Below are 7,647 nucleotides of genomic sequence, written 5' to 3' on the forward strand. Positions count from 1 at the left end.
CAGACGTGGAGCAAGACTGTCCCCTTGGGCAAGCACAGCTCTTCCAGAGGCTACAAGAAAGAAGGAGCTGCCAGACCGGCGACAACTAGACCAACGCGGTCGGGGTGTGAGCAAAAGCTGGGGTGGGGGGCAGCGGAATTCCTCAGGGGGGCTGGAATGCAGGCGCCACACCCCACGGCCAGCACACGCCCACCTACACCCCAGGAGTGACCTCTCCAACACCCATGGGCGACCACCACGGGGTGCACGGGGGCACGCGCCTCTCTGAGGACCCGTGCTTCCTGACGCTGGAGAACCTTCGTGCTTTGGAACCGAGGAAAGTCGGGGCGTTGGGGCTGCGGCGGGAGCAAGGTCGTGAACGCCGTGAGAACGTGAATCGGAGTGTGGTTCCTAGCCAGCGTTTAGCAAGATGCCTTGTGCAAAAAGGCTGCATAGTTTGACTAAGGAACCCCGAGGACTGAAACAGGAAGTCATTAGAAATGAGGAAATATTTATGAAAGCAGATGTTCAATGCCATATTGCAAAATTTTCTGTTCTCCCCCAATGTAGCTGTATTAATTCAGCGTGATTTCAATAAGTAAAGTATTCCAGCAGGATTTTCGGTGGAATCCGGCAGGAGTTTGGAAGAGAATTTTGAAAAATAAGAACAGAGGGGGATCCTCCCTGACCGGCTATCGTATTTACTACAAAGCGGCAATAATTTCCTAAGTCCAGTAATGGACACATGAGCAGAGAGCTTGGCGGAAAGAACCCAGCACGACCACGGACAGACAGTCAGACGCATGCACAGACAAGTCCAACAGATGACAAGCAGCATCTCGGGCAAGCGGGCAGGGTTGGCGTCGGGGCAGCTGGCTCTCCCGTGTTGAAAAATGCAGCCAGAACGGTACCTTTGACAGCACCGCCAGGACACGGACGGGGCTCTGCTCCGAGCATGAAGCAGAGGGGACCCCGCCTCCGGGTGGTGGGAGGGGGCAGCAGAATGACGCCTCCCCCACACGTACAACGAGAGAAGCGGATACAATTTTAAATCTGTTTGAAGGAATCAATGAGCCATGGAAGCCACACAGATGCGGGGGCCGAGGTTCCAGCGACGCGGGGCTGCCAGAGCCGGGGACAACACGGGGCATGGGCAGCACTTTCTCCCTGAGCGAATGTGCATTCTGGCCGGGCAGGGGGCCGTTGCTGAGGGATGGAGGAACCTGCAGAGCTTTTGTGGAAAGAAACGAACCTGAGAGGTCAGACTCCCAGGAGAAAGGAGGAGGAGAGGACGAAGCCAAACACATGGCACTGTCTTCTCGGGACACGTGCCAGACTCTGACGGTACGAGGAGCAGATGTTTAGATACTCAAGCCGAAAGCATCTGCAAGTCAAAATTGCCGTCTCAGGTGTTAAGGAGACAAAGATGAGAGCTCAGGATCCCCCAGCGATCACACCAGGCCAGACTAGAAAGCTCTGGAAAGCACACACTCACACATGGCAGAACCACAGGTAGGGCAAGCCTCGTCAAAACTGCAAAGCTGCCCTGACTCAGCACAGTCTCTGGACTGGGGCCCCTCCACTCTACCTGCCCGGAAAAGGTAAATCGTCTGGAGCCTCTACAGAATCTGAATAGGCAACGTCTGACATTAAATCCAAAGTTACGAGGCATGAAAGCAACAGGATAAAACGATCGGGTCGGGGGCGGGGGTGGAGCAAAGGAAAACGCAGAGAAAAACGCGTGATCCAGATCCAGGAATTTCAAAGACTTTAAAATAACCGTGACTTAAATGTTCAAAATGAGAGGGAAAGATGGGGAGAATGAATGGGAAAATGGAGAATTTTGCGAGAGGATCTGAAACTACAAAAAAGGAATCAAATGAAAATTCTAGAACCGAAAACACGATAACTGAAATTAAGAACTTGAGAGATTAGATGCAGCAGAAGGCAGTGTGTACGGACTAGTGGACAGGTCCATAGAAAATTAAAGAACGGAGAAAAAAAGAATTAAATATTAAATAGAAATGAGAGTCAGAGAAATACAGGACGCAGTGAAATGGTCTAACATGCACGTAACCGGAACTTAAAAGAAGGAATAGAACAGAGAGAAGCGACACCTAAAAAGGTAATGGCCACTCTTTGTCTCAAACTGCTGAAGCCTGTCAATCCACAGAATCGAGCAGCTCTGCCAACACAAAGCAGGATAAACCCAAAGAAAACCACACCAAGCCACATCACAATAAGACTGCTGAGTGCCACACATGAAGAGAAAAATCTTAAAAGCAGCCAGAAAGAAAAAAACATATAACCTTTGAAGGAACAAAAATAAAATTGAAAATTGACTTCTCAGCAGAAATGAAGGAAGCCAAAGACAAGGCTGCAAGGTGCCAACATTGTCACATAAGTTGAGCAGCGATACTTTCTATGAGACTGTCAAGGGTATGGGTCTTGATTGCTAGGGTAATTATTAAAAAGGCAGAAAAAGGAAGCATAGCTAACAAGCTATTAGCAGGACAAATTAAAAAAAAGTTAAATATTTTTATTAATCTAATTAAAGGCAAAAAAGGAGGAAAAACAGAACAAAAGAAAGATAGGTCGAATGAAAACGAAGTTTAAGACTATAGATAAACACCCAACTCAGTATGGACTAAATACTCCAAGTAAAGAAAGCATTACAATCGTTAGAACAGATTTTTTAAATTACATTTTTGTTGACAAGAGATATCTTTAAATAAAAAGATACAGCTACTGAGAAGAAAAAATATATCGTACGCACTTCTTTAAAGTGCACGTAGAACATTTACTAAAATTACCCACAGGCTGGTCATACAGCAAACTCCAACAAATTTCAATTTAAAATTAAAATCTGTTCTCCCACCACAGTAGAATTAAGCTATAATCAGTACAAACGACAACAACAACAAACACCCTACAAAATCCCCCAATTTCTTGAATGTTAAGCAACCCAATCCTAAATAACCCATAGGTCAAAGAAAAAAAAATATCACAGGATATGAGAAAAGATTTTGAACTGAACAATAATGAAGATACAAAATATCAACACTGTGGAAGCAGGTAAAGCAGGACTCAGAAGGAAATGTATCGCTTTAAAAGCACAGGGGCTTGGCGGGGGGCGGGGGGGTCTCCCACACCATTCCCAGGTGGATCCAGACCCTGGAGGCCCTCAGGAAGCTTTGGGATGGGAAGAGTTGCCTTGAGAAGGACCCAGGGGTGTGACCCAGCAGCTGAGGCTCCGCCAGGCAGAGCTCCCATCTTGTCGCCCCATCCCCCGGCGCAGGCAGCGTTGGCGACTGGAGATACCCAGGAGGTGGCTGGAAGTGCGCACTTGAGGGATCGGAGGAGGAAAACGAATCAGGCACTGTGAGCCGAATCCTTCTGTCACAGGGACAGATAAGATCGACAAGGAAGAAAGAGTTGGGAAGAGGGGAGAGACGGAGGGAGGAGCAGGGGGGGAGAAGAGGCGGGAATCTGACATCTAACTGCTTCTTAAGCCGACTGCGGATGAGTCCTCTTGACTTGCACCCCCGCTGCCAAGGGACAGCTGGGGACCCAGCTCCTGAGCTTGTGGGGCTGTCCACAGGTTGTTCCCTCTGCCTTTTTCCTCCTCTGCCTCCTTGGCATTCGAAAATCTAAATCCGCCACCAGTTACCACATGCGTTCTGCTTTTCGCTTTCCAGAACAGGGGTGCTGTGCCTCGTCTTCTGCTTTTCCATCCTGACGGAAGATCTGGGTCTTTCTCTAGTTTATCTTACTGTTATTTTAGTGGCATTTCAGGAGGGAGAGAGGATAAATGGATAAGTCTCACGAACACAACTGAGAAAAAACGAAATGAACACAAAAGGGTACACACTTTATAATTCCATATATGTAACTTCTAAAGCAAGATAAGCAGAAAAAAATAGCAGAATAAGCACATTATTCAGCAAGATAGAGCTGAACAGCAGCAGCAAAGCAGCTAACAGAGTTGAAAGAGATTGGGGACGGAGAGCAAAAACTGCTATTTTCTAAATAAGTGTCGAAGATATAGTTGACTCTGCTGGAAAACTGTGTTCATATTTAACCTAAAAATAATTATTTTAAAAGTAACTATTTTAAAGTGATTATTTATTTATGAAACAGTTCCTCTAAATAAATAAATCAATTATAAGACTGAAGTTTGGTGGACGAACACTGGTATGTGTGAAGACAAAAATCAGTCTGCTCATTAAAGTCAGTGCTTCTCAACTGGCAGAAAAAAGGTGAAAAGGAGACTTCCGCCTCTGGCAATATGATGGGCGAGACACCTCCCCATTAGAAACCGCCTGGGAACTTGGGGTGAATAACGAACGTCAGAATAAAACAGAACTTCTGAGAAGGGGGACAAAGAAGAGGAGAAGCCAAGATTGAAGCGGGAGGATTTGCCGACACCAGAAATGCAGAGAATGGGGTTTCCCCTGCCAGGTGGCCGATGCGGGACCAAGTCACTGCAGAAAGTAGGGTCCTCCACAGCCCCCACCCCAGTGCAATGGAAGGCCGGAGAAAAGCCATCTGTCATCAAAGGGACACAAGGGAATTAATCTGAATGAGTCTCAGCTCCAGGTGGCGAAAAAGCCAGTGTTTTTGAGAATCTGAGGCCACGGACCTGCCCTCATGCAGATTTGGGTTTTGTATTTACAGTACCTGCACGATCAGTAAATTCAGTCAAGAAGTTAGCTCAGAGTGAGTCACACGTGTTTGCACCCAAAGCACCTCACACGGCAAACACAAATCCTCCTGGGAATAGCTTCTGCCCCTCAGGCCCCCAACATTCCCACAGATCAGGATCAGTCAAACGTGAGCTCAGAATGAAATTCTACCAAACACCAGAGAAGCAGTTCACCGTGAGCAAGAGTCAGAGAGGGCAAAGGAAAAGAAAAGAAAGCCGGAATGAGGGCCACGAGGACTTCGAATCCTGGAACTGACAGGAACAGATTATAAAATAAGTGTGCTTAAACTGTTTACAGAGATAGGCAAGAACGGGAAATAAGGAAGTAAAATACGAGGGAGAAACCTTGCAGAATTTTTAGAAATAAAAATGTGATCATTTAAATTTTAAAACTTAGATGTTATTAGCAAATTGAATGCAACGGAACGGAGAATGAATGAACCGGAAAACATGTCAGAAAAAATTATGCAGCATGGTCCCAGAGAGAAAAAATGATGAAACATAAAACCAAGGCTGATAATCATGCCATGTGGGAGAATCCACTAATTTAGCATGGCAGGAGTTTTAATACACTTCCCAGTAACTGACAGATCAAGCAAACATATAACTAATAAGGGTGTAGAAGATCTGAACAAGTCTATGGCCATGCTACCCTGAACGAGCCCGACCCCATCTGATCTCGGAAGCTAAGCAGGGTCGGGCCTGGTTAGTACTTGGATGGGAGACCACCTAGGAAGACCAGGTGCTTTAGGTGTAAATAATAATAATAATAATAATAATAATAACAACAACAACAATAACAATAATAATAATAATGGATTGTAAGCTGACAAGTTCCTTGCAATCTGTGAGGTCAACCAAGGGTTGCCTCATCTAAAAAAAAAAAAAAAGAGATCTGAACAACATGATAATCGTGAACCAACAAACATATGGTGCTTTTATTCTCAAAAATTAGAGGAACACATTCTTCTCTAACACATATGAACCACTTACAATATCTTACTATTTGGTAGGCCAAAAAACCACTCCGAATAAGTGTCAAGGACTGTACCAAATGGATCACGTAATGTGAACGCAATTCAATTAAAAGTCAATTAAAGAACATTAAAAGCCCATGTGTTTAGAACTTTTAGAAATAAACTTCTAAATAATTAATCATGATGGAAATATAAAGAAGCTTAATAGTAAAGATAATCAAAGCACTTCTTGCCAAACTATGGTACTTTTACGTGCAGCCATGATGGAGTTACAAGGAACACATTTTACCTCCTGTTGTAAACAACAACTAACAAACTGGACAAAATATATGAACACAACTATTTCCAGACTCCGTACAACAGGCAGAGCGGGGCTGTGATCATTGAGAGAGGGAAGCATACAAGGTAAGCCCTGTAATCACTCCAGATCTCTCGGCAACGGTGATGCCTGGAGGAGATGGAGGTTAGAGTTCAGGGACGGACAGAAGTCTGCATCCGGGGACCTGAGATCTGTAGTGCACTGGTCCGTGTCCATGTGGTCCAGGCAAGGAAGAACGAATAACCCCCAAAGCTCGCACAAAGTAAGAAGACATGTGCACTTCTACCAGCCAGATCTCTGGAGCCGTCCACCCCGGACGCTCAGTACGAATCCCAAAGAAATCATGCTTTAGTGATGGGCTTAACCATTCCTGGAGTCGGGTCTACCCTACAGCAACTCTAGAAAAGCTGAAAATCAGGACTGGAAGGATCAAAATATTTGCAGACTATCTGCTTAATCTACACAGAAATCGAGAAGATCCACAGATTTTTTCATTGGTGGGAAGAGTCAGCCAAGTTGCTAGAAACCAATCATGTCAGTATACGCTAGAGAGAGTTTAAATGTGTGTGTGTATGCGTGTGTGTGTGAGTGTATGTGTGTATACACACATATATTTTTTATGGTATCATTTTAAAGATAACCAAAATCATATAAAGTATCTTTACAGGAATAAATGTCACAAAAGATGCATATAACTTTTATGAAGAAAGTGCTTAAACTTCATAAAACACATAGAAAATCTAAATAACAAACTTTAACCTGTTTATGGAAAGAAAATCCCAATCTTAAAAATGTTCATTTTCACCCAAATAAATCCAAAAACTCAATGCAACTTCAAACAAAATTTCAACCAGGCTTTTGTGAAATTTGACAAATTGCTTCTAAAAATTTGCATGGAAGAATAAGAGTAAGAACATCAATAGCGAGTTTGATGCAGCCCCAGAGAGCAGAAGGCAATGCACCCCATTGCTATCAAGTCTTAATATGCAGTTACAGTAATTAAGACAGGGTGCTTGGGACAAGGCGGAGAGCCTCTCATATAACAGAAGGGACCCCAGGCACAGACCAGCAGACACAGCTCTTCTGACGTCTGACAAAGGTGACTTCACAGGTCAATGACAAGAGGAAGGACTATTGAACCAGTGATGCTTAGAAAACTGGAGTTATGGACTGATGTCTGCGCCCCCCTCGATTTCTATGTTGAAGCCCTACCCACCCCCGTATGAGGGTCTTGCGGGGAGGCCTTTGGGAAGTGATTAAGATTAAATGAGGTCACGAAGGTGGGGCTCCATGAATGGATTAGCACCCTTGTAAGGGTCCCAAGACACCTTCTTTCCTCCCTCTGCTCTCAGCCACGTGTAACCCAGAAGGTTCCCACCAGAACCCAACCACGCTGGCGCCTCACCTCAGCCATCCAGCCTCAGAATGGGAGAAATAAATTTCTGTTGTTTATAAGCCACCCAGTCGGCGGGGTCCCATTATAGCATCCCGAACGGACTAAGACACCTGGTTAGCCACATGGAAAAATACAAAATTTGAGCCCTTTTTTCTATCCAAATTCCATGTAGACTGAAGACCCAAATGTGAACAAAGTTTTGGAAGAAAAAGAAGAAAAGCGATATCTCCATGATCTCTTTTACGAAGGATTTCTTAACCCACAGAAAGGA

At 44.8% G+C, this 7,647-nt stretch overlaps 1 pseudogene; it reads left to right on the forward strand.

Moving 5' to 3' along the window:
• The first annotated feature begins 5,319 nt into the window (after nucleotides 1-5,319).
• LOC112478333 lies at nucleotides 5,320-5,438 on the forward strand (annotated as a pseudogene).
• Nucleotides 5,439-7,647: the final 2,209 nt, after the last annotated feature.

Source organism: Pteropus alecto, unplaced genomic scaffold (assembly GCF_000325575.1).
Source record: "Pteropus alecto unplaced genomic scaffold, ASM32557v1 scaffold143, whole genome shotgun sequence".
Lineage (NCBI taxonomy): Eukaryota > Metazoa > Chordata > Mammalia > Chiroptera > Pteropodidae > Pteropus > Pteropus alecto.